The sequence below is a fragment of the Caretta caretta genome, chromosome 2 (genome assembly GCF_965140235.1).
Source record: "Caretta caretta isolate rCarCar2 chromosome 2, rCarCar1.hap1, whole genome shotgun sequence".
Classification (NCBI taxonomy): Eukaryota; Metazoa; Chordata; order Testudines; family Cheloniidae; genus Caretta; species Caretta caretta.
Window position 1 is genome coordinate 204,354,014 of NC_134207.1, and position 27,684 is coordinate 204,381,697.

A 27,684-nucleotide genomic window follows, 5' to 3' on the forward strand; every position below is an offset into this window, starting at 1 on the left:
CCACAGAATAAATTTCCTGAAACATTTTCACATGTAATCAAAGGACACTCATAAAAAATATGCATTTCACAACACTACTTATGTGGTACCCTTTATATAGCACCTAATCTAATAGAGAAAAGGCAAAATGCCTCTCCCATTATTGCATTTGGAAAATATTCATTTGGATGTGAAAATGGAGAATTCTGTTTTCATGATTTAATATGTGAAGCCACCTTGCCAAGTGTTTAATATTTAGTACTTGTAGTGCCACATAAAAATATAAATTTATCAGACATGAATATTGCATCTTTAACGACAGCAAAATCAGTTTTAAAAGACTACCCATGAGACCAGCAAAAACTGGTTGCCTTCTACATGTGTTTTTTAACTACAGATCAAACTAAACTGCACTGCAATCATTGGATTGCTTCTTGGAGTTGGTCCTTAATTATAAATTGTTCTTTAAGTATTTTTGATTTCCAGCAACAATTTGATTAGAGTTATTTTCTGAGTTTCAATAAAATTCAGTGACAAATTTGATTATTATTTACATGGAGCGGTCTTTTATTTTTATATTCTTGTAGTACTAGGATACCAATTCTTATTCTCCAACAGACAAGCTCAACAGCACACTTACATTGTCTCTCTCAAAACAAACATGTCTAGTAAGTGGATGGCATGGGAAATCTGAATTGTTTTGTGCATTTTTGAAAACTTTTTAAGACAGAACAAATAAAATACTACTTCAGATTAATACTAGGGTGGATAAAAATCAATGATTAAAAAAATAATAAAAAATCAGATTTTTTAAATTTAAATCTTTTTTTTAATAAAATGCTTTTTGAGGGAAAAACCTATCTCAAGATAGTTTTAATTAAGATACATTATAGCTCAAAGATATCTCATCATGAAATAGGGATTATAAATTCTAATTCTATAGTATGAGAATATATTCAAGTAATGTTTAAGAAAAGTTTTGTAAATGAGTTTTGCAGTTCTCAAACTGTGGATTTGTGTCTCCAGAGATAACATACTTGTTAACGGAAAAAATGTTTTAAAAGAAATAAATAATATATAGAGGTGAGAAATAACAGACCTCAACCCTATTGTCCCTCTGCAAATTTGTGTACACAGAGTCAATCCCTGACCACTCTCTAAAAGTGCAAAGTTTCAAAAAGTTCAATGAATAGAAGATTGTTGCGGGTGGAATAGATCTGGACAAGTAGAAGACGTCTGGAGATTTATGCGAGAAGGGGGGGACAGGCAGTAGAAACAAAAGTGAAACTGTTTGAGCAGCATATTCCAGACGTTTTGAGGTCTTTCTGAGTGTACCTTCATTGATTTGAGATCTGCCATACCATTCTCTCACTTGAAGGGAAAACCTATAATGGCAGCAGGCCATAAAAGAGACCCAGTGTGGGACTATTTTAATTAAGTTCCCCTACCTGTGGATATGACAGGTACGCATGCAAAATGCAAACAGTGCAACAAAGAAATGCAAGGCCTGGTTGGCCGAATGAAACAACATCATGAGAAGCGTTCCTTCTCAGGAGGAAGCTGCGTTGAAGATGATGAAAGGAACATGTCTGAACACGCAGGATCTTCAGGTTGGTAAACTTTTTTATTTCATACTTCTTTCTTAAGGACTGCCTGTCTTCCTTCTGGACTATTCTTGAATTCTCATATTTGAGCAAAAAATATAGCTGTTACTCTATGGTACTATCACTTTAGATGCAGTTGTGATAAAAAATAAATAGCTGAAATAGACAGATCTTCCTTTTACAATTTCACCTTTAAAGTAGTACTGAGTGTCAGTGAATACAATGAGTAATACTAAATGAGAAGGATAGTAATAATAATTAAATAACGGCATTGACTTATTTTGTTTAGGAGAATCCATCCTCAACATACAGGATTCTGAAGACTATCCACTTTCAAGGTCACCGTCATTTTCTATAGTTTTAGAGTTATCTGCCAATGATAGTGTTTCAGTCACATCATGTATGTCACATTGCCACAGTATATCATCTGTAGCAAAAAGAAAAAAAAATCTCCATCATCCAGAAACAACCATAGATAACTTTGTGATAAGAACCAGCAGCTTACAAAAAGAGGTAATTGATGAAAAAATTACCTGGTGGATCAGTCCACCCAGCAGAGCACATGTCGCAGGCTAATTACTGGATCAAGTGTATGAAAGAGAAACTGAGCAGTGTGCGAAAGGTCTAGAGCGTGAAATTGTTAACCTGAGTCTTGATGGGTGGAGCAATGTCCACAGGTATCCTGTTGTATGTGCTTGTGTGACAACAGAAGAAGGGAATGTCTTCCTTACAGAAACAATTGATACATCAGGAAATACACACACAGCAGAATACTTACAAGAAATAGCAGTAAAAGCTATAACAAACTGTGAAAAAAATTCAAATGTCTAGTATGCAGCTTGGTCACAGACAATGCTGCAAATGAATCCAAGATGAGAAGAAATGATTTAGAAGCGAGTGAAGAGAGTCCCAAGCTAATAACATACGGTTGCAGTGCTCATTTGATGCACCTCCTAGCCAAAGACTTCTAATAAAGGCTAATGTTGTTGAAATTGGAAAATACTTCCATAACAACCACTCAGCAGTAGCTGCTCTGAAAAAAAATGGGAGGAACCAAGCTAACTCTCCCACAAGACGTGCGATGAAACTCAGTAGTGAACAGTTTTGAGCACTATACCAAGAACTTGCCTAATCTCATGATAGTTTGTGAACAAAATCGTGAAAAAATAGATGGCACTGTCACAACCAAAGTTCTCAACATTGGGCTTATGAGAAATGTTGAACTCATGCTGAGTACCCTGAAGCCTATTTCTGTAGCCTTGAACAAAATGCAGGGAAATAAATAGCTGTTTTATTGCTGACGCTGCTGAAATTTGGAAGGAACTGAGTGAGATCTTAAAAAGAGAAATATGCAATGACAGAGTTAAATTACAAGCATTAAAAAAAGGAATGGGACAAGCACTATCTCCAGCTCATTTTCTTGCAAATATTCTCAATACTTGGTACCAGGGTCAAACCTTAACTAATGAAGAAGAGGAGTTGACTGTGACATGAACATCCAGCAATCATCCCTCCATAATGGCAAATATAATAAAGTTCAGAGCTAAGGGTGAACCATTCAAGAAATATATGTTTGCTGATGATGGTTTATAGAAAGTCACACAAGTGAACTGGTGGAAGTCACTTAAGCACTTGGATTCAGAGACTGTTGAAGTGATAATCTCACTTTTAACAGCAGTAGCTTCTTCAGCCGGTGTAGAAAGAATATTTTCTTCCTTTGGACTAATTCATTCCAAATTGAGAAACTGCTTGGAACCTGAAAAAGCAGGAAAGCTTGTTTTTCTTTTTCAGATTATGAACAAAAAGGAAAATGAAGGTGAAAACAACTGAGTTAGCTGCAGAAGCCAATATTTTAAGTTTCTCATGTTGACTTGGCTGACACAGTCAATTTAATTTTTGTTTTTTTAAAAACATATTTCATTTAACTGTTTTAATTAAAAACAATTTTAACAAAAACAAACCTGATTTTAAAAAACTTGAATGTTTAACTAAATTCAAAAATTCATATGCTTGTTTTGTTAAAATATTATATGTTTGCTGTTGAAGAAAGAAATCCAGAATATATAACATTGCTGTTTTAGTTAAATAAAAAAATGTAAATGTCTGTTTGGTGATGTTCTCCTCCTAATACAGTTGGCAAGAAAATCCTCTACATATTAATTATTAACCTGTTGAATTGGAGATAGTTCACCTCCCAATGACTTCATATATACCTGCCTCAATTACCTTTGGTAAATGAAATAACCAAACAATCATTCATTTTCTATATAGCTGTAATACTAATCTGAAAAGTTTTTAAAATAAATCACTTTAAAAATGTATAGTGTGTACCTTCTAAAAATGAAACCTACATCTATCGCTGAGTTGTGAAGAATATGTATGTGACATTGCACTCCACAGGCTTTATAAAAATATGTTTATAAATGTGAATATGATGTAACTGGAATATGCTTTATGCAAAGGGTCTCTTGTAAGGTATCATTACAAAGCCTATGATCTACAGAGTGTGTTCATCCCATATGTTTGCATGTATTATTTCTATGTCTGGAGTTAGGAGATTCAGATAAAAACTTGTACTACTGATGTAAACATGTTAAGTGGAAGCCATTAGGGGTGCTTCACAATCAATGACCTGTAAATGGCTGTTTACTTGCAAACCTTCCGGGGTACTTGCCGGCCAGCCTTGGAAGAATGTAGGCTAGGGTTCTCACAGGACATGTGACCATGTCACATGATACTGGAATCCATCTTAAACCTGGTGCTTTTCCATTTAGAAGGAGGGGTGGGAACACAGAGAAAGACAAAGGATTCCCGCCTTGTGCCAAAGCTATAAAAAGGGGTGGAACAGAACAAAGGGGCGGCCAGTCATGAGAAATCCTTAAGTTACCACCTGAGCTGGAACTAACAAGGTCTGTACCAGGGGAAAGGATTGGGTCCAGACTAGGAAGGAGTCTAGTCTATGAAAGAAGCTTACTGGAACATCTCAGAGAGTGAGATTTACTTGTATTCAGTTTCTTAACGTATTAGGCTTAGACTTGCGTGTTTTGTTTTATTTTGCTTGGTAACTTACTTTGTTCTGTCTGTTATTACTTGAAACCACTTAAATCCTACTTTTTATACGTAATAAAATCACTTTTGTTTATTAATCAAGCCAGAGTAAGTGATTAATACCTGAAGGAGCAAACAGCTGTGCATATCTCTCTATCAGTGTTATAGAAAGCGGACAATTTATGAGTTTATCCTGTATACGCTTTATACAGAGTAAAACAGATTTATTTGGGGTTTGTATCCCATTGGAAACTGGGTGTCTGGGTGCTGGAGACAGGAGTACTTGATGAGTCATTTTCAGTTAAGTCTGCAACTTTGGGGGTGTGGTTCAGACCCTGGGTCTGTATTGCAGCAGGCTAGCATGTCTGGCTCAACAAGACACAGTTCTGGAGTCCGAAGCTGGCAAAGGAAATGGGCTCAGAGATAGTTTCAGCACATCAGGTGACAGTCCCAAGGGGATCTCTGTGACCGAACCCATCACAATGTATTGAAGTTATAACAACCAACAAGAATACACTTTTATGTACGTATTGAAATCCATGATTAAATCGAGTCTTCCTGAATAGTGATTTAAATCAAATCCATCCTGCTGCCCTACATCCTCCCTGTCCGTTCTGGGATAGATAATGCTCCTAGCAGTGCTAGCTCTATGCAGTCCTCCGTACTTACACTCATCTGAACATAAGGATTGTGATGGAAAGGTGCACAAAGAGGTTAGGCTTTTTGCATCGTCAATCCATTCCTAGTGTCTTTAACGTGTTTCTTTTAGTGCACTACTTAGCAATTTTATCAGCTTCTCAAAAATATATAGGTTCTTCCTTTTCTTTACATGTAATGTTTTGTGTTGTTAACAAGTGACATGCTATAAAAGTAAATATGTACATAGTTGAGATATAAACTCTAAAATACCTTTCAAAACTCTGTAAAAATAACTTACCATTGAAGGTACTCTCATACAAATACAGAAGTACCATCCTGGGTCATTAACTCTTAGTACCACCTACTACAACAACAACAAAAAGGATGATTTTTGGAGGTTTTGAGCTTCCCCAGCTCCCATTGAAATAAATGGGAACTATGGGTGCTTGGCACCTTTGAATATCAGCCTGCTTATATAGGTGTCTATTGTTAGGCACCCAGGTTTGAAACTGTTGGCTTAAGAGACTTACCCAAGTCAGTAGCAGAGCCAGAAATAGGACCTAAGTCTCCTAGTCCTGTGCCCTATGAATCAAAAGAGACCAGAACATCTTGCCTAAATATTAAAGCAGCCTGAGAGAAGAACTGCACACATCATTAACTTTGAAATGAAATGAAAGACTATTAGCTACTAAGTTAACTGACATGCTTCCTCCCCTCACACAATAGGAATCACATATCTCCCAAGAGCCTGAGAATACTGTTTTCACATTTTTCTAAAAGTTACAGATGGAAACAACACTGAACTCCAGGACAAACCTCTGTCTAGACTGCATACCTTGCAAAACCTACTTTCACTTAAGGGTCTAGCTCTGAAAAATCTTGCAGCAACAGAGTTTCTAAGAGCAATGACCCAAACGGTCTTTTCTACTTTCACTGATGTTATTCATTTAAAAGAGCAGTCTCAGTTGGCAGTGACGTAGGAAGGGGAAAGCCAAACATGAGTTAATAATAAGCAGCAACATTGGATCTTATTTCTTCCCATACTTTTCCTACCCAGAAGACATTATTCATAGCTTGGCACTATGTCCGTCTGCCATTAGAGCATCTAATGAGTACTTAATAGTCTGACAACTTTCTCCTGTTGATAGATCCATTCTGACTAGCTCCTGATCTGAAACATAAACATAATTGTTCATTCTCTGGATGATGCTCTCATTTTAAAAGTCAAGCTAATAAGGCTGAATATAAAGGAGCCGATCATCAATTAGTATGTTATGACAATTAACACCAGATGAGGATCTGACCCAAATAATCTTAGCCAACAGGACCACCTGGAACCCTGGGAATATCTCAAGTCAGAATGGTGTAAACGATAGGTCCAAAAATGAAGACTCTCATCTCCCCATGGGTAAACTTTAAATCTTACCTGTCAAGGACAAAAAAGTGTGGTTTTGCAGGTTTTTACTTCTTTGCAATGTATAATATTTGTGGGTTTTTTGTTCTTTTAGAGGATTTTTTTCCAACTTATTTTTATTTTATGACTATCAGGCTTTGTCCACTTTGTTTGCTGGAGGACTCCTTGGACTATTTGAGAACTCATGGGACTAGGATATCATAAGAGACTGAAAATGACCACTCGGTGTCAGGGATTTTTAATCAGACTATTCAAAATTCTTGGTTTTGTTTGTTTTTGTTAACACACATGCAAGAAAAGTTCTCTGTTAATGATTCCAACACTCTTGTCCCTCCCTTTGCTGATCTCTAGTCTTCCTTAGAACCATTCTACCAAAATATAGTAGTTAAAATCTGATATTCCTAACGTAAAAGGAAGTAAAGAAATAAAACTTCAAAAACAAATAAAATTCAGTTCTGGCTATGAAAGAATAACATATTGAATACAAAATAAATTTGGTACATCTGATGACCTATACAAACGTTATGTTAATTACTAAGACAATGAGGAGTTCTTTCATGATTTTGGTATAGTTCTGGGTGCTCAAATTGAAACACCCTAAAAGGGCCTGATTTTCAGAGGTTGACAGCTCAGTATTAGTTCAGTTCAATATGTCAGCCATGTTCTAGATGGTTAGCAGATGGTTGTCCACCCTAAGCAATTAAAAACCATGAGTCAGGTTGCAAAAATCATGATATTGTCTTAAAAATCAAGAGTTTTTTAAATAATAAATTTTGCATTATTTTTATTTGCCTTCTGATTTTTGAGTGTTTAGGACATTGGTTTTCAACTTTTTTTTTTATTTGGGGATCCTAAAACATTTCAAATGAAATTGTGGACCCCTTTGGAAATCTTAGACATTGTCTGCGGACCCCCAGCGGTCCACAGACCACAGGTTCAAAACCCATGTTTTATGGTATTGACAACATTTCATGGACCCCCACATTAGACATAGTCTGCAACCAGAGGTTGAAAACACTGCTAGAAAATGTGTATAAATATTAATAATATATATTTAAAAAACAAATGAACAAACCCCCCAAAGACCGCATTCTACATGCATCTTTGTGAGGAAGGACTACAGTTTTCAATATGCGTTGAAATAAACTTCTCATTTAGGGGCAAAAATATACTCCTTTCTCCCCAGTAAATACTGAACAGCACACTTCACACGTGCATCTTCTCACAAATTACTGGAATGATTCTGTAGCAACGAAGCATTAACAGTTGCCATAAATTAATACGGACCAATATATATATATAAGAGGTCCAGTAAACAACAAAAATAGAGTTTTTCATATCAAGAGCAATATAAAGATTGGCAGGTTGAGATATAATAGACATATGTATCGATCTGAACAATTATAATGCATTGACAAGCAGCTGGGAGTTGCAGTCCAAAGCCTCTATTTACAGCCACTTTCCAGCCCACATGTTCATAATTTTGGAGACTTCTGCCACGGGATCTCATAGCTGCCCTTCTTGAGACATGCATCATATGTCCTTGTAGACCGAAGTATTGTGGGAAAAATCAAGCACTGAGCTTTAACCTTTCAGAAAAAATATGCAACATCTGTATTTTGAGTTAATATTGCTTTGTGTATTATCAACTCAGCATATAAAAGTATAATTATTTCCCAAGAAAGAAAGCAGTAAAACCACTTAATGCTAGTCTGAAGCCAAATTGCAGTCCATCAGAAAAGCTTTGACGAACTTTAAATCTATTTGATTGCAATCTTTTAAAACATAAAACTGTGAAACCTTATGATTTGAGTAACCAATGCATGCAGTTAGCTTAAAATACTAATAATGCTAATGTACTTTTAAAGCCTCAAAACAAGTCCTAAAGGTAAAGTTCTCAACTAAGCAAGCTGACAAAACTCAGCAAAATAAAAGGTGGTGTTCATATTCAAACTGCAAAGCTGGCAATGTTTATGTGGACATTCTCCATGTCTCAAAAATTTATGTAATATACTTGTAACTGGCTACTGTAAATGTTCTCGAACACATACACTGAAAAGATGCATACATGTAAAGCTTAAAGGAGATTTACATGAGTTACTTTTTAAATACCTGAACTGGAAAGTGTTGAAATTAAACAACAGAATTTCAATTTCTTTGCTGTTGCAAGGGACGTTAAAATAATTAATTTTTAGGTCTCTTGCTGTTCTCATATTTTTAAAATTAATTTAGAACTGGGGACAATGAAGTGCAACCTGGACACTGTATGCAGCCCTCCACAGTCTGTAAGTCTGCAACTGAAGTTTATACGTGACCCTTTTGCCAGCAGCTAAACCACAGCATAACAGAAAAAGCATGCAATCAGCTACTTCCGTTTGCTCTTATTGTTCTCATGAATTAACAAAGATAAAGGCAGGAGATATGCCTCCAGAACAGGAAATAAAGGAATATGGAAAATGGCAGAGGAGCAACACTGGCTAGGCAAGTGGATTCACCAGCAACTGGCTTCAGGGAGCATGATGCGTTGACAAGTGAGAGGAGCTGATTTGGAACAGTTGCAGCCCAGAGCCTCCATCTGTAATCATGATGCAACCCACATGTCAAAACAGTTTAGTAAGCTGTTTTTAAGGGCGTATATTCTATGGTAAAAGGTGCACTTGATCATTTACCCTTCTAAAAAAGGGTACACATTTCACTACACATTTGTAACAACCAAGACTACACTAGTCCACTAAATGTGTTTTTCTAAAATAGAAAATTAACTAGTTTGAAATACATTACAGTATATACTGCTTGCACTACTGATACAAAAGGTGTTGCACCCACTTCCACCATGTCTGAATTCGACCCTTGATATTTCTAAAATTTGAAAACTAACCACAGCAGTGGTCCCCAACCTTTCTTGTGGGAATAGCATATTCCCTTCTTGGCAGCATTTCGGCGGTGGGGTGTCCTGCGGGCACACAAAAATGCCCTGGTGATCGCCATGGCACCCGCGGGCACCGCGTTGGGAACCCCTGAACTACAGTAACCAGCCTTTCTGTATTCTGTGGTTTGATGTAGAAATCTGAAGTAACGCTAAGAGTCATCTGTGGCAAGAGTTATTGTAACCGATAGAAATGTGGCTATGTTTATTTAGCAATAATGCAGGAGTAGTGAACTTGATAATAGTATCCAATAATAAAAGGATGGTGACAATAATTATATAGTCAAGCACACTTAAAAACAATCTTTAAAAAAACCAAGGAGTTAAAGGTGGTCAGCACCTCATGGGATGGGGCCTTTTGTGTCTTCACTGAAAAAATTAAGTAAGTAGTATCTCAGGCAACTGCTTATACTGCCGTAGATTATTGCAAATGCAATGAGTGAGTGAAGTACAGATTAGAAGTCTAAACTCTGAATTTTCTTTAGTTGATTACAATTCATCCTTCAGGGAAGAACTTCTAAAGGATCCTAAGCAAATTAGGTGCCCAGACCCCATCAAAATTCAATAGGAGTTGAGGGCCTAACTCACTTGGGCCCTTTTGAAAATCCCAGATCCAGTAATTAACCTTTTAAAAAATTCATATAGTTATATTGCAATAATGATTTGTGTAAAGCTAGTAAACAGGAAATAGCACAAAACTTTCCATACTAAATTGTGATATTCAGAAAACATGGTGATTAAAAGTAGTCAAAATAAAAACTGCCTGGAGCTGAAAGGTTATCAACCCCATATGGATACTTGAAGGATATGTCAGTCTCCCTAAATTCTTATCTACTGTGAAATGAAAAGATTTATGGCCACAGAAGTGGCAGAGATTACTCCTAAAACATACAAGAATCTGACTTTATAGCTTCTTTCTAATGTATATTGATCTTTACTATTTGGCTCAAAACTTAGCTAAAAAAAGGGTCCTTGTCATTTCCATAGGCGATTATAATACTGTGACAGGAGTACAATATGCATATTGAACTTCTAACATTAGTACTCACTATATATTCATTACATTTTTGCACGATGCATTACATGCCAAAAATTTAAAGTAAACACACAAAAAAGATTCACTTACATCAACACAATCAAAGAGAAGTCAACAACAGTTATACAAATCAGAACAGAGACCTGCAATGAGCTGGAATAACTTTTTCCATATAAAATAAAATCTTGGATCGCAGAACAAAAATCTAAATTGATTTATTAGGTAATCATTTCAGAAAATGACATTTTATTTATTTGTTTGAACATTATAAAAATTCTTGCACTCGTACTAGTAAAAATTATATAAGTGTAAGTGAAATTTGGCTTTGGTCAAGTAGTACATATATTAACTTGTTCAATCAAGCAATCACTTCAGTATAATCTATAATGGCCTGAAATATGTAGAATTACCACTTTTCCAAATCTATGACATTAATAGATCATTACATAGTAGGTCCAAAAAGGGCATACAAACACATAAAATTATTTCTATTACTAAAAAGGGTAAATACAAAATTAAGCGAATTAGTTATTCAGTTAACTGAATGCTATTAAAAATCAATAACTAAACTAGGATTAAACCTTGTTGAGCTGCCTGTTTTCTTTCCCCAAAATAACTTCATCACTAGAGCCCTACTTGAACTGTGGGATGATTGTGAAAAAAATGCGGCAGAGTTGCGGACAAGAGATGAAAAATTGCAGAAAAGTAATAATGGACTTTATTATTTGCAATAATAAAGTCCATTATTATTTTTCCACAATTTTCTGCTGTTGACAACCTGAGATTGAGAGCAGGGGCCCGGGGCTGAGAGCAGGGGCTCCAGCTGTCGGCTGCCTGGCGCTGAGAGCAGAGGCCCAGGGCTGACAGGATAGAGCTCCCACTGTCAGCTCCACAGCTCCCGTTGTCAAAACTATGGTGGAAGCCAAAAATTGCGGAATCCGCAATTTCTGCAATATCGCAAGTTAAGTAGGGCTTATTCATCACCTAAATGAAGTAGCATTCCGAGAGACAGAGAGAGAGAATTAACTAGGAAGACCCTGAGATCTGTTACCATAACTAATTAAGAGATAAAGAAAATGCCAGGTTCTGATACAGGGGACAAAATAGTGAAATCTGGCAACAAGATGAAACAGGGGTAAGGGACACATGGACAGGTCTATTGAGAGAAAGAGAAGACATTTATCTTCCAAACTCATAACTCAAAGAATAGTCCAAGTAAAATGGGACTACTCAAATGCATAAGTGTATGCAGCAGAATAAAAAAATCATACACAGCATACCATGCAACATACAGAATATGCAAAAAGCTGTGCCAGTGTTCCTTATGGAATGGTAATTTTTGCATTTTCTGGCCTTTTAGTTGTAAACTTTATTAGTGCCTTAACACATTTTTTTCTTTTTGCATTTCAAATATACAAATTAATGAATATTGCATTTTTGTAATATTACTAATATGCAGAATTGAGATTTATTACCAATATTATTTTTCAGCAATAATTAAAATAGGAATAAAAGTTAGGCCAGCTTTTAACTTCAATTAAAGTCAATAAATAAAACTGATACTACGGAGTATGTCTCATTACATGGCTAACTGGGTGTGTATTTTTATCTTCTCTGGTATCAGTTTTAGAAACAAAGTACTGAGGACAGCACAACTTTCTGTTTTCTCGTCTGTTGACCTTCCTAGCATATAGTTACAGTACAAGTGCAATACAAGTTAATAGATCTGCCTTTTGAGTAGCACTCAAATGTATAGGACCAATAAAGAAATTAACAAAAAATATCTCAAAAGAAAATTTTCCATGCAGGCAAGTGATCCCCAACCAATCACAAAGGGTTGAAGTTTAGGAAAATGTTTTTTAAGGTGAAATGTCCTAAGGCAACCTGGACCTCAAACAAATGTATGGTAAGAAAATACAAATTGTCTCAATTTTTTTGAGAGCCAATATTGCGGGAATTTAAAAAATAAGCTATTGTTTATTTATTTTACTTTATATTTATGAGTATATCGCACACAGCATTTGGATATATTTTTATTGCTTAGTTCAATTTAGTCAAGTTATTGTCTTGTCCCTTATTCCATCTCACTTTCCATGACATAATTAACCTTGTATTACTCTTCCTGAAGCACAAATGCATAGGCAACAACTACGTGGGTGCTCCAGGGCTCAAGCACCTACAGAAAAAAAAAATAGGAGGTGCTCAGCACTCTCAAAGTGTGACCTCGCCTGCACTCCGCCCCAAGGTCCTGCCCCCACTCGGCCTCTTCCCCCATAGCCCGCCCATGCTGCGCCTTCTCCCACCCCCATTCTGCTGCTTCCCCTGAGGCCTCTGCCACTCACTCCTCTCCACCCCCTCCCTGTCACTCACCCTTAAGGCAGAAGGGGGCAAAAAGGAGCGAGCGGCAGGCAGGAGGCACTCAGGGAGGGGGCAGAGAGGAGTGAGCGGTGGGCAGGGGAGGGTTGGGGAGGGAGTAGAGAGGAGCAGACAGCAGGTGCTTGGGGGAGGGGCAGAGAGGAACGAGCGGTGGGAGCCTCAGGAAGGGGACAGAGAGGAGCAAACAGGAGGTGCTTGGGGGAGAGGGTGGAGAGGAGCGAGCGGCGGTTGGGCAGGGAGGCCTCAGGGCAGGAGATGGAGAGTGGGGGGAGGAGAGCCTCAGGGGAGAGGATTGAGCAGCGGGTGGGGGGGCCTTGGAAAGAAGTGAGTAGTGCGCAGGGGAAGGGGTGGAGAGGAGTAAGTGGCGGGCAGAGGGACCTCGGGGGAAGAGGTGGAGCAGGGGCGGGAAGAGGCAGAGCAGGGGCCGGGCTTCAGGGGAAGATGCAAAGTGGGAGCGTGGCCTTGGAGTGGAGCAGTGGCGGAGCACCCACCAGCAAAAACAAAAAAGTCAGCACCTGTAAACAAATGAATGAGTGGAACCAGATGATGAATTTAGCAAACCAGTGGGCTGAACACTTATTCTGTTATTAAGTGTTGATTATAAGGAAACCAAGGTAAAACCATAGGCATGTGAAGTAGGGAGGCAGGGGGTGCTACAGCACCCCCAGGTTTTATGCCGGCTGCGCACCCGGAGTCCCAGGTGCCGGCCCCGCTCTGGGCTGTGGGTGGAGTCCCGGCTGCTGGCCCTGGGGCTGGCTGTGCATGCGGGGGTCCTGGCTGCTGGTCCCGTGTCCGGACTCAACTTGGGGGGAATGGGGGGACATGAGCTAAAAAGTTTGGGGATAGTTTTTGCTGGCTTTCAGCACCCCCACTATAAAAAGCGTTCCAGCACCACTGGGTAAAAGTAAGTGTTCATTTTCAGCCTCAAATGGAAAATGCTGGTCAATCAATACACCCAGGATTTTTAAATGCAAACTAGCAGCTTCTACAGCTGGCTGCAAGTAATTAAATTTCACTTACTGTGCTGGCCAGCTGGACATCAGGATTTTTCTTACCCTAGCGGGATGGCAAAACTATGCAAGATACATTTTATTCCTTATGGTCAAGTCATTGAGGATTTGGAGAGACTTTTAAGGCTTCAAATGAAAATTTCTGTTTGGCATAACAAGATGTAGAAAACTCTGTGGCTGAAGAAGGTTCTGAGTGTTTGCTTTCATCCTTCAAAATAGAACAGAAGCCTCACTTTTGCACACACAAAACCAAAATTCAAGCATCTCAATATCCATCCCCATCTTCCCCTCAGAATAGTGCAATTACTTCATTATCATCACAGATTGTTTAATTTAACCCTGTTAACCAGTCCCTGTGTCTTTAACATTATTCCAATCCAGAGCAATAATAACAGAGAGGTCTACAATGGTCTCCAGGTCTTAGTCCGAAGAAGAGACGACTGAGAGGGGACATAATAACAGTTTTCAAGTACATAAAAGGGTGTTACAAGGAGGAGGGAGGAAAATTATTTTCATTATTAATTATTATTATTTCAAATTATTTACATTAGGAAAATCTTCCCAACTGTCAGAGTGGTTAAGCCCTGGAATAAATTGCTTACGGAGGTGGCAGAATCTCCATCATTGGGAATTTTTAAGAGCAGGTTGGACAAACACCTGTCAGGGATGGTCTAGATAATACTTAGTCCTGCCTTGAGTGCAGGGAACTGGACTAGATGACCTCTTGAGGTCCCTTCCAGTTCTATGATTCTATGAATGAGCAAATGGAGAGGAAATGTGCTCCTTGGGAACCTGCAGTTCATGCTGAAACAGTGCTTGTGACATGTTATTTCCATTCACAGTATTTAGCATTTTCATTTCCACTTCAATAGCATCAAAACGGTTTTCAAAAATGAATTAGTATTGCAGTTAAACAAGACACCTTTTCTTCTGAAAACCGTAATCAACACATATCAATGAGACTTATTATTCAGAATGTTGAAATACATAAGCAGAAGTTGCAAAGAGGAAATTTTTAAAATACTTTTTAAAGTATTCATAGATGTAACCTGGATTTCAGTGATAGAGAGCATGGAATTATCTCGTTTCTTATGTAAACAACAATTTGTCTAAATTGGTGAAATATCTTCCATAATACAGCCGTGTGCCTTCAAAGTTTAAAACAAAAATGTGGAGAGATGACCTACAAAAATAATTATGGTTGAACGTTGCAATATAGAAAGTGTTTTGTGAAGCTTAGAAGAGATTCTGCATTATTTCTAATACATCTTAGATCTTTAACAACTCTAAGTAAATGTACATTATTTACAAATGGAAAATGCTTTCTGTTGAACAAGGACAAATGTTAATATATCAAGACAAACAGGCAAGATACTATAGCACTACTGATATTGTAACAGCTAGTGCACATAGCCAGAAGTTGGATAACCTAGGTTCTATTCCTGGCTCTAACACTGATTCACAGTGAAGCCAATGGGCAAGACCCTAAACCTGTGTGTGTGTTAGGCCCAGATCCTGCAAGAAGATATGAATGTGCTTAACTTTATTACTGTGAGTAGTCACATTGAATTCAGTAAAGTTAAGTACTTGCATAGATGCCTGAAGGTTTGGAGCCTTAGTATAGAGGACTGGGGCTTTAATTTCCTCATCTGTAAAATGAGATAATATTTCTTTATCTTTGTAAACCATTTTGAAGTCTTCAGGCAAAATGATACTTTTCTTAAAACAAAACAAATTAAGTCTCCTTAATTGTTCGTAGATATATTGTACGCCAGTAAACAAAACAAAACCTTTAAAACTGTTTTGGGAGAACAGGACTGCCAAGTGTCATGCATTGCACCTGACACACACATCTGGCAGCCCTGACTGCATTCCTACAGTCCAGCTGTGGCACAGGCTCAGTGGGCAGCCACTTTGCCTCCTCTCTTACTGCTCCCCGGGCTAGATCCAAGAAGGGAAGGAGCAGCCAGCAACGGTGACAACAGCAGCTGCAGAGACAGAGGATTAGAGGGTGTAGTGCCAGCCCTGTCCCCAACTTCCCCGCCAAACCTCTTCTCAAGCTTCCCCTTCGACCATCCCCAACAGTTCCATGCTTTCCTCAGATACCCTCTGCCAACCCTCCTATCCCAGCACCCACAGACACCTTGACCTTGGGGAATCATCTCAAGAAAGTAGTTCAGTCTTCACACTCATTCTGTCCTTCTCTTACTGCAGAGAGGACAAATACCACAATGCACAGGTGCCTTCAAAACAAAGATAAAAGCATTGATTACTAATATATAGTCTTGCAAAATTTTACTCACCCACAGGGAGCAGTAACTTTTCTGGGACAAGTATAACCAACATCAACAATTTCTGCAGAATCTAAGCTTTTATTGTTTAAAAAAAATTGTGTGTGTGTGTTTCTGTATTATATACACAAATTTGTAATTTAGTAAGTTGAAATACCAGAAATCTTGAGAAACATAAAAAGTTAATCACTTACGATGAGATTTCAGAGGCACAAAGTGGAGTTATTTTTCATTCAGAGTGGCTACCTAACTCCCATTTACAAATTTAAAAATCTTCCCTTTTACTTCTAAAGATGTAGTGAACATTCTTCAATTTCCACCATACACTAAATTATAGTGAAAACAAATCAAGGGGAAAATACCAGCTGCACAGAACAAATTACTTTATATGATTTCTTTAATATGATCCATTTTCTGGATAGGAAACAGTAAGAATGATTTATTTGTTTACTTTAGGCAGAGGAAAAATCATAGAATCATCTGAGCGATTGGCTGGACAAGAAGTAGGACTGAGAGAACTGGTAGGCTCTAAAGTTTTAAATTATTTCATTTTTGAGTGCAGTTATTTTTTTTACATAATTCCACATTCATCTGTAAGTTCAACTTTCATGATAAAGAGATTGTACTACAGTACTTGTATTAGGTGAACTGAAAAATATTACTTTTGTTTTTAGCACTAATATTTGTAATAAAAAATAAATATAAAGTAAGCACTGTACACTTTGCATTCTGTGTTGTAACTGAAATCAATATATTTGAAAATGTAGAAAATATCCAAAACTATTTAAATAAATGGTATTCTATTATTGTTTAACAGTGCGATTAATCACAATTAATTATTTTAAATCACTTGACAACCCTACAAAAAACTTACATAACCACAAAGCAGGAAAGGAGCTTTTCCACTTCGATGGCCTGCGTAAACAGAATGGAAATGCCTTCACTCAGGTGAACTGCAGGGCCTTCTACAAAGGGATGAGGAGCAGTCAGTACAGCTGACTCACCAACACACTAGTCAGCAGAGCCGACCGTCCATGCAGAGACCGTCCATGTGTTTTCCTTTTGATCCAAGTGGCTAGTCAAATTTTGGGGCCCTGGAGATGTTCTAGTTGGAAGCAGAAACTGATAGAGTCTGGCATTTTCTTTGATGCAATTTTGTTTATGTACAAAGACTGTACAATTTCCTGTGTCTATGAATGCAGAAGGAACCAAGAACAAAAAGGAGCAATTTCTTAGCTTACAGCCCCAAGCTATTTTATCCAACAGACCCAAAAGCTCACTCTCTAACTTTTTTGCAGGGCCACACTGTCTTCACAGGCTACTACACCTAGGCTTTCTTGTATTTTTCTCCCTTTGTTTCTCTCTCTGTGTTCTTGACTGTGTCCATTTTTGTGTGTTTTCTCTCACACTTACCAAAACAATACTCAGCCCAAAAGCTCCTGGGTAGATTCACGCACACATTTTGTCTTAAGTGATATTTATCTTTACATTTATGTTAACTGCAAGGTGAGTTCACATCCAGCCTCAATGGGTTTTTAACCCAACTCATAACAAGCTTTCTCCTTTAAAGGGCTGTAACATTTCGCGTGTCCCCCTGCAGGAGCCCTCAGCACAAGGCTATTGCTAAATGCTACAATCTAGCCCTTTGAGTATGTCTACACTGAGATAAAAGAGCCATGGAATTTCAGAGTCCAGGTCAGCAGACTTGGGCTTGCAGGACTTGGGCTGTGGGGCTAAAAATAGCCATGTAGATGTTCAGGCTCAGGCTGCCGCCTGGGCTCTGAGCTCCTTCTCTCTTATGGTGTCTCAAAGCCTGGACTCCAGCCCAAGACAGAAGTCTATGTTGCACTTTTATAGCCCCACAGCCTGAGCCCTGCAACCCCCAGTCAGCTGAGCCTGGTCAGTTGTGGCCATGCTGAAGGTCTTTGATGGCAGTGGTTTGGCAAAACTTTCAACTGTGGCTTCACTGCCAGGAGTACTTCATCTGTGACACTAATACATACATGGTAACTTTCCAGAAAGGGCTCAATTATTCATACCGCTACTACTATACTGATTTTGTTGCATTAATAAATTTAGCACCCTGTGTCAGGCCACTTTTAGGTTAAAGTAAGTAAACACAAACACATACACACACACACTAAATAGGCTGAATTAATAGCACCTCCTATTAAGGTTACCTAACACTCCCCCCCCCACCCCCCACTGTTCCTCAGATGTTCTTGTCAACTGCTGGAATTGGCTCACCTTGATTATCACTACAAAAGGTCCCCGTCCGTTCCGCTTCCCCCCCCCCCCCCCCGTTCTCCTGCTGGTAATAGCTCACCTTTAGTGATCACTCTGGTTACAGTGTGTATGGTAACACCCATTGTTTCATGTTCTCTATGTATATAAATCTCCCCACTGTATTTTCCACTGAATGCATCCAATGAAGTGAGCTCACGAAAGCTTATGCTCAAATAAATTTGTAAGTCTCTAAGGTGCCACAAGTACTCCTTTTCTTTTTGCGAATCCAGACTAACACGGCTGCTACTCTGAAACCTTTATAAGATTCTGTTTTGATTTGATAATAAATTTGTGAGATTTCAACCATTTGGGCCGAACTTTTCCATGTTGGGTATCTGACTCAGGCTGAATTCTCTTTGGAAAATTTCAATCAAAATCATTCAACTGTTTCTGACAACAAGACCCGGGGGAGGGGGGGCAGAGGGGGGAGAGGAGGAGGATATGTTTTGCACTACTTAAAAAAAATTCTTGAGACCTTTTCTTTGAGTAGCTCTACAGTCCCCAGGCTTTTGAACAGGGATTTGTAATTTGGAAGTGGTGTGGCCTTTGTTTCAGGACAGTTCCTTTTGCTGTCCCTGTGAAAATCTGCCCAAATTTGTCCAGGTTATAAACCTTTGAAAAATCATAAGTTCATACATGCCCAGTAGAGACTTTTTAGAATTTAGCAGCTAAAATTGCTAAATTGTCCTCACTGAACATGCTCAAATCTCTCACAGTTCCTAGTATTGACCAGACTCTGCATACACCATCTCCTCACAGAGTAACAGAGCACGTCCATCCCTTCGCAGCTCCTAGGTATGACCAATTGTGTATGTGCCAGTCCCAGAGAGCAATTAGGGAAGCATTAATGCAATTTTACAAGCAACTGTAAGACCCTATCTGGAATACTGTGTACAATATTGGCCACCCATGTTCAAGAAAGTTTAATTCAAATTGGAACAGAAATAGAGAAGGGCTACTAGGATGATTATTAAAAGAGATTGGCTACTTTAGCCTACCAAAATGAAGGCTGAAAGGGGATATGATTATTCTCTGTAAATACATCAGAGGATAAACACTAGGGAGTGAGAAGAGCTATTTAAGTGAAAGGACAATTCTAGCACAAGAACAAATGGGTACAAATTGACCATGAATAAAGTTAGATTGAAGGTAGAAAGAAGGTTTCTCACCATCAGAGTAGTAAGATTCTAGAAGAGCCTTCCACTAGCAGTATTGGGCACAGGCGCTGACTTTTGTTTTTGCCAGTGGGTGCTTTTGAAGAGGCGTGTGTGTTTAGGGGGAGGGAGTCTGCCAGTTTTGGGGGGAAGGAGACCAAGCAGGCAAAGTTAGGAAATTCCAGAATAAAGGTTGCCTGTGCAACTTCAATTTGGCCCTCTTGTGCATATGTATTAGGATATTGTTTTTAATTACATAATCTTGAACTATTATTTTTCCTTTTCTATATTTTGAAGGGAATTTTCTTTTACATAAAAATGAGGTTGAAGATAAGTTTGTCAGCTATTCAGCTTTTGATCAAATAGCTTATGTTTGGATACTGTCCCACTCTTGATAGCATGTAATGCCACCTATACAATACCATTTAAAACACTGCTTAGATATATCACTAAACCATCCATACCTCTGGACTGCCCTATGCATCCTGCCTTCTATTATTATTTATATTATAGTAGTGCCTGGATACCCACAGAGACAGCCTTGTGGTAGGCACTGTATAAACCAATGATTAGAGACAGTCTATGCCTCAAAGTGTTTAACACCAGATGCAACAATTGGGTAAAGCAAACAAGTAGGAGAGTGAAGGAGAGGATGGGCAGGGAAACAGTAACATGAATGTGGTTAGCAAAGAGGCTTAAAGAAGTTCTCTCTGACACACTATACAAAACTTAAAACTTTGAAACACATACAACTTCAATGCCATACAGAAAAGAGAAAACTTGTCTCATAACTTCTTGTATAAGAAATAACTCTAGCCTAAGGCCAGGTGTACCCTAAAAAGTTAGGTCAACCCAGTTATGTCACTCAGGGGTGTGAAAAATCCACAGTCCTGAAGGCATTTCTACACTTACCTCCGGAGCGATCAATCCAGCAGGGGTAAATCGACCGCTGAGCACTGAGTGAAGGCACCGTGGTAAGTAGATCTAAGTACGTCGACTTCAGCTACCTGAATAACGTAGCTGAAGTTGCGTAACTTAGATCAATTCCCCTCCTCCCCCCGCAGTGTAGACCAGGCCTGAGAGATGTAGTTAAGCCAACCTAACCCCCAGTGTAGACAGCACTCTGCTACCTCTTGGGGAGCTGGATTAATTACAGCAACAGGAAAACCCCTCCCATTACTGTAGTGAGTGTCTATACTGAAGTGCTACAGCTGTGCAACCACAGCTTTTCTAGTGAAGACCTAGCGTCACACTACCTAGATCTCTTGATAGTCTATTACTTGTAATATTTACAACTATGACAGAAACAATATAATCTTCTGTTTTTGAAAGGGAGAGGATCTTTACAGATATTTATTTTCCTGATTCATAGGGTCACCATCCAATCAGTCATGTAGATAGAAAATGTGAATATATTCCCCCTGCCCAAAATGTAATAAACCAGTTTTCAAAGAAAAACAAGTAACAACCTAAGATATCACTATTTTTGACATTCATTCCTTGTTGGTATTTAGAAAATGCATTTAATTTATGCTTAAAACATAATCACAGGGAAAGAAGTTAATTGTTCATTCTGAACACTGTATCAAATGTACTTTTGTTCTTTAATTCTGTTCACTAATTATTTACTGTAGTGAGAAATGGTTAAAAAGGAACTGTGATCTATGAATATTTAATAGAGGAGACCTGTAAAAACAGAGGTTAAAGAGACATGAAAGAAGCTAGAAAATCAGATATCGTAAAGGACTTGCTCACCTTCTGTGAGCCCACAAATACCAAATACTGTATATCCTACTGGAAAACATATTTTAAAAGTAAATCACAATCTAAACAAGTATATCTTTATATCAAAATATCTTTATCAAGCACAGACACACTAGATAATGCATGTTTTACCAGCCAATTACAAATCAATAGACAAAACAATTACTAATATATTTCCAAACAATATTTTCCCAAGTTCCTTTTACTACTTTTATAAGCTTTCTTTTGCATGCCTTGCCACAGCAATTTTAATTAGCTTTGATGCTTGTCCTGAAAAGATCACTGGCAAACCATCACTTAATACAATCCGAATCCAAGCAGTTAATGGGTATCAGAGTTAAAGTGAAAAGAAAAGGAGTACTTGTTGCACCTTAGAGACTAACTAATTTATTTGAGCATAAGCTTTCGTGAACTAAAGCTCACTTCATCGGATGCAAAGCTCACTTCATCGGATGCAACTAAAGTGCATTAAAGTGATTAGCACTACATATGGAGAAAAAGCTCATGTGAAAATACACAACACAACATCAAAGCCAATGATTCTTGACATCATGTCTGCAGAAGTACAGTGTTACCTACTCTTGCAGTTTTATCTCAAATACCGGGATAAATCCATTTCCTTAAATCCATTTTTTTCAGCTGCTGCAGTCAGGTGAATATGTAAGAATCTCAATCTTTATGTAAAAAACTTTGCTAGCCCTCATGGTTCTATAAAAAAGTATAAAGATGTGAACTCTGTAAACCCAAAGCTTAAAAAACCAAAATGCAAGTAAATAGAACCCAAAATGTAATTTTAACATTTCATGATTTTTTTAATGTTTGGGACAGACAATGATGGGATTATACTAATGTAATAGCTGTGTTTTGAAAGAAAAGATAACTAGTGAAAAAATAAGTATTAGATATGATAACTATATACCAATTTTTAATGGATAAGGAGTGTTAGGACTATGCCACTTGTCTTCCATAAAAATATCCACTGGTTTAAGAGCTGAAATATTTTAAATGCATAAACTTGCTTCAAACAATCTGTACTGAAAATTCTGCACCTCTGTCACAAGCAGTAAAAAGTGTCAGATTATGGAGCACAAAATCATTCCACTGATACTTGAATATTGAAACAAACAATCCAAACAAAACAGTTTTTCCAGTGATTGAAACTTTGCCTTATTGTTTTTAGGTTGTTCCAAATTAAATTAATGTGTCTGCCCCAAAGACCCTCACTGACATGCCAAGTACAGGGAAGGAGGTTCTTGACATGTGAAAATAGGTCAGCACGTCTCTCAGTGATGACACGATGGCCAAAACCAGCAGAAGTAAGAGATGAGCAGGTCCAGATGGGAAAAAAGTGGAGGACAGGGGAAAAAAATATCACACAATAGTTACATTCATTTTCCTCACCCCAACCTTAAAACCACAAGATGCCCTCCAAAACTGATTATTTAGTGATGATGTCTAGCAGTTTGTTCTATCAAATGGGCCTAACATACAGAATGTAGGATTCTCTCCATTCCAATAATGACCCTTTTGCTATAAATTACTTGCCGACTGTAAATCAATTGGCTATATTTCTACTCTGATGTAAGTACTGAAGGAATGCTGTCTTGTAATATTTGACAGGGACCTTCTCTAAGCATTTATCTTCACTATTGTCTGTTCACAACACAGATTTAAAATGCTTTCACTACTTTCTTGATCCTACTTCTTCACTGCTGGGAGGTGAAAACTATTAATCAGAATAAATTACAGAATTTACTTGAGATTCAAAAGGGATATTCAGGCACCACTGTACATAAATCACTGTGCTGTGCAAGACATATTTAAGAGTACTCCCCCGGACTTAATTCCCTCAAGTATCACCCTTAAAAATGAAGCCAGCCTGGAAGTAAAAAACAAGCACTTGAGCTTGATAATAAAAAGTCTCAAGAACTGTACATGTACCCATCAACTCTCCAAATACTTTAATTAACATACAAACTAAAATTTAAAAATTAGAGCCTTCTCATTTCTCACAAACCTGAACAGATTATTAGACAGTAATTCCAATATATGCATTCAAAGAGAACTTCTTTAAGCCTCTTGCCTTCCAGTTTAAAAGTACAGGGTATGTTTAAGAAAATTCTCTTATTACACATTAGATGTGGCCCCTAGGAAAGATATAATGAAAAAATAATCAATTCCTTAAACAATCTCTATGCATTTCTGTATTTTTACACCACAGTATGTCTTGCCTAGGGCTAAAGAAAACTGGAAACATTCCCTTAATAGTCTAAGGACTAGAAAAAAATTAAAAGGTGCTAGTAAACTATGCCGGGGCTGGAGGAGGGACACTGATAAAACAGGGGAGAATGCTGAGATGCCACTGGTTTGGTGCTTTAGAAATACAAGATTTACATATTAGAAACAGTAATCCATATCCGATTAGATAGACGATGCCTATGGGGAAATGGTATGCTGAATTTGATCCCATACTTTTATTAATAACTTTGTTAACTTTTCAATGAAGTGTTTAAATACTTGATCTTAAATAAATGTTTTCCCCAAGTCCTTTACGCTTTATTTTAATCTTGGAAGAAAAAACATGAACAGTCAAAAACTATCATTGTCAACAGTTTCATGTTTTACATATTTTATTGTCACCCTGACATGGAAAATGCAATTCCAAATCCAAAACCGTATCCCACCTACTCAAAGGTCTTCCCAGCATGGCTGTTCGATTCTTGCTACATAGGCTTTGTCAGTAACAGAAATTAAGTATCAATATTAGAAAAACGTTCTAAATCAAAAAGATCTGGATGCTGAAGAAATATTATATCAAATAGGAATGTTTCTATAAAATCCCAGATATGGTTCAAATTTGGTTAAATTTTTACAAAATATATCAAGTATACTTGGTTTCAATTAGAACCTAGGTGTCAACAAATGATCTGCTTTCTCTCCTTTTCAGCATTAACATGGAAGAAGATGAATTATCCCTTTATTATTTGCATTAACTATAGAACTTATTGTGGCAAATATTAGACAACTGCTTGAAATTATATTTCACATCCATGACTCAATGAAAAATCTCCCTTCACACTGCTTATATCTTACTTCGTAATGATACAAAAAATCTCCAAGGATTTTAGTTAAAAAATTTCATGCAGTAAGTTAATTTACTATAAATCACCAATCCTTTGCGGTCTGAAATGTAAACACAATTGAGCAAAGAATTCTTGTTAAACTATCAGGTGCCAATTTTTGGTACCTATGTATCTTGGTGTTTATTGCAACATTTACATGGTCTGAAACAAAGTCTGTATACATGATACAACCAGAACTGATAGAGTAACTACAGACAATATGGGAATATTCCCACACTGTTCCCAGTTTAAAACAAAATGAACCAATTCCACACAAAGATAAGCAAAGATTTTCTGTGTATTCTGATTAGACACAACACATTTTTCTTAACTGTCATAATGATCTACGTTCTAGCAATAGCTCAAATTTACATCTCCCATTTATCCACAAATGGCATTTTTATGGCTTTCCCAAACAAAATTGTAATAAATATTTACAAGTAGGGGGGAGGGATAGCTCAGTGGTTTGAGCATTGGCCTGCTAAACACAGGGTTGTGAGTTCAATCCTTGAGGGGGCCATTTAGGGACCCGGGGCAAAAATTGGGGATTGGCCCTGCTTTGAGCAGGGGGTTGGACTAGATCATAGAATCATAGAATATCAGGGTTGGAAGGGACCTCAGGAGGTCATTTAGTCCAACCCCCTGCTCAAAGCAGGACCAATCCCCAACTAAATCATCCTCCTGCCCCTTCCAACCCTGATATTCTATAATCTTAATTATTAGATTATAAAATAGGTTAACTAGATCCCGGCATTGCTCTCTCTACTAGACTACATATTGGGTTTCTCAAAAAGAAAATAAAAAATGTCAGATTTATTTTTTCTTTACTCAGAAAGCTCCAGATCCGCATATGTGTTCAAACATTAAAATGGCTTTATAATTAAAGAAAAGGAAAACCAGAAACTCCCGCATTTCCAGACGTTTTAAGCACTTCTGCGTACAGCTTGTAATACACAGCCTTCACTAAATGCTACCAAGTAGGATACATGGAAGTTACTATATATGACTGATGAAATATATAAATTATAAAAGTATAAAAATATTGCTCGGGCATGTAGGAATGTTATCAGGAGGGCCAAATCGCACCTGGAGCTGCAGCTAGCCAGAGATGTCAAGAGTAACAAGAAGGGTTTCTTCAGGTATGTTGGCAACAAGAAGAAAGCCAAGGAATGTGTGGGCCCCTTACTGAATGAGGGAGGCAAACTAGTGACAGAGGATGTGGAAAAAGCTAATGTACTCAATGCTTTTTTTGCCTCTGTTTTCACTAACAAGGTCAGCTCCCAGACTGCTACGCTGGGCATCACAAAATGGGGAAGAGATGGCCAGCCCTCTGTGGAGATAGAGGTGGTTAGGGACTATTTAGAAAAGCTGGACGTGCACAAGTCCATGGGGCCAGACGAGTTGCATCCGAGAGTGCTGAAGGAACTGGCGGCTGTGATTGCAGAGCCATTGGCCATTATCTTTGAAAACTCGTGGCGAACCGGGGAAGTCCCGGATGACTGGAAAAAGGCTAATGTAGTGCCAATCTTTAAAAAAGGGAAGAAGGAGGATCCTGGGAACTACAGGCCAGTCAGCCTCACTTCAGTCCCTGGAAAAATCATGGAGCAGGTCCTCAAAGAATCAATCCTGAAGCACTTGCATGAGAGGAAAGTGATCAGGAACAGCCAGCATGGATTCACCAAGGGAAGGTCATGCCTGACTAATCTAATCGCCTTCTATGATGAGATTACTGGTTCTGTGGATGAAGGGAAAGCAGTGGATGTATTGTTTCTTGACTTTAGCAAAGCTTTTGACACGGTCTCCCACAGTATTCGTGTCAGCAAGTTAAGGAAGTATGGGCTGGATGAATGCACTACAAGGTGGGTAGAAAGCTGGCTAGATGGTCGGGCTCAACGGGTAGTTATCAATGGCTCCATGTCTAGTTGGCAGCCGGTATCTAGTGGAGTGCCCCAAGGGTCGGTCCTGGGGCCGGTTTTGTTCAATATCTTCATAAATGATCTGGAGGATGGTGTGGATTGCACTCTCAGCAAATTTGCGGATGATACTAAACTGGGAGGAGTGGTAGATACGCTGGAGGGGAGGGATAGGATACAGAAGGACCTAGACAAATTGGAGGATTGGGCCAAAAGAAATCTGATGAGGTTCAATAAGGATAAGTGCAGGGTCCTGCACTTAGGACGGAAGAACCCAATGCACAGCTACAGATTAGGGACCGAATGGCTAGGCAGCAGTTCTGCGGAAAAGGACCTAGGGGTGACAGTGGACGAGAAGCTGGATATGAGTCAGCAGTGTGCCCTTGTTGCCAAGAAGGCCAATGGCATTTTGGGATGTATAAGTAGGGGCATAGCGAGCAGATCGAGGGACGTGATCGTCCCCCTCTATTCGACATTGGTGAGGCCTCATCTGGAGTACTGTGTCCAGTTTTGGGCCCCACACTTCAAGAAGGATGTGGATAAATTGGAGAGAGTCCAGCGAAGGGCAACAAAAATGATTAGGGGTCTGGAACACATGAGTTATGAGGAGAGGCTGAGGGAGCTGGGATTGTTTAGCCTGCAGAAGAGAAGAATGAGGGGGGATTTGATAGCTGCTTTCAACTACCTGAAAGGGGGTTCCAAAGAGGATGGCTCTAGACTGTTCTCAATGGTATCAGATGACAGAACGAGGAGTAATGGTCTCAAGCTGCAGTGGAGGAGGTTTAGATTGGATATTAGGAAAAACTTTTTCACTAAGAGGGTGGTGAAACACTGGAATGCATTACCTAGGGAGGTGGTAGAATCTCCTTCCTTAGAGGTTTTTAAGGTCAGGTTTGACAAAGCCCTGGCTGGGATGATTTAACTGGGAATTGGTCCTGCTTCGAGCAGGGGGTTGGACTAGATGACCTTCTGGGGTCCCTTCCAACCCTTATATTCTATGATTCTATGAAAACAGTGCTGCAGATATAAATTATCCCCAGGTAATTTACAGAATGATACTGGGATTGTCCTTTGCCAGCCATTTTGTATCCTGTAAACTAGGCATATCACAAAGTCTCAGCT

General features: G+C 38.4%; 1 protein-coding gene across 3 annotated transcripts in view; it reads right to left on the reverse strand.

Moving 5' to 3' along the window:
• Positions 1–27,684, reverse strand: part of PLCL2 (phospholipase C like 2) — a 204,078-nt gene that overhangs the window by 85,143 nt on the left and 91,251 nt on the right. Inside the window, exon 2 of one of the 3 annotated variants that reach the window (XM_075125760.1) lies at positions 5,801–5,852. The exons of the other annotated variants lie outside the window; for them this stretch is intronic. The gene's annotated coding sequence lies outside the window, so the exon portion shown is untranslated. The remainder of the gene's footprint in view (positions 1–5,800; positions 5,853–27,684) is intronic. 3 annotated transcript variants of the gene reach the window in all.